Source organism: Rhagoletis pomonella, unplaced genomic scaffold, assembly GCF_013731165.1.
Source record: "Rhagoletis pomonella isolate Grant_MI unplaced genomic scaffold, Rhpom_1.0 Rhpom_scaffold_00004, whole genome shotgun sequence".
NCBI classification, from domain to species: domain Eukaryota; kingdom Metazoa; phylum Arthropoda; class Insecta; order Diptera; family Tephritidae; genus Rhagoletis; species Rhagoletis pomonella.
In genome coordinates this window covers 28,502,273-28,503,210 of record NW_023458558.1, presented here as the reverse complement: position 1 = coordinate 28,503,210, position 938 = coordinate 28,502,273, and positions in this window count along the sequence as shown.

Below are 938 nucleotides of genomic sequence, written 5' to 3'. Positions count from 1 at the left end.
ACCCATGCGCCTAATTAAGGGTTAAAGGTGTGGAACTCTGATAATATCTACATCAATTTACTTAAGTTAGCCACTCAATTGGTGGCCAAACTAAATGTCCATTATATATTTTAGTACGAAAATGGTTCTGTTAAAATCCATACTCGCATGCCTTCTCCATGCTTACACACACTTACAGTACGTACTTATATAACCACTACAAGAGATTCCTACATTCGGAACTCGCTCATTAGTACGGTAATTAGGCTGTGGTTTCCACTGATGATGTGCTCACAGCCCGAGAAAATTCTATATTAATATTTAGTTTAAAAGACATACATACATTATGTCTTAAAGTACAGGGTGGGCCACTAAGACGTACTAATGATAAAGACGTATTATTTTGTTATTAATAATTATAATTTGTTTCGTTTAATTTTTTATTTATTCAGGTATTAAATACATTTTATGGAAACCAAGAGGCACAGGTAAAAAGAAACGAAATCAGATAAATGTTCACCACCTTGCTCGATTGATTGCAGGCTCTGGCTTATTAACATAACTTTCTCTTTTAAATATGCCCATAAAAAATTCGAGCGCACTTAATTCTAGGAACGAAGCGGCCAAGGGAAATCTGATTTTTTTTTTTATCAAACGTTCGCCAAAATATTTTCTCCAAATGTTTTCTCAAAACAGCCCACTATACTCTTAATCATGAAGGCTGTGGGAGCTGATCTTGAATAAAAATATTGGCGATAATTTCACTGCATCTTAGCATTTCATTGTTGACAATAATAAAAAAAGTCTACAGTTTGTTGTATACTGTATGTATCCATTTGGAATTTCCAAGAGTTTAGTTACAATCTGCAATAAAAAAAACACAATTATTCGTTTTTGGTACATTGCTAGGGCTTATTTGGCCACCCTGTATAAACATAAGTGGGTACTTACGTATGTGT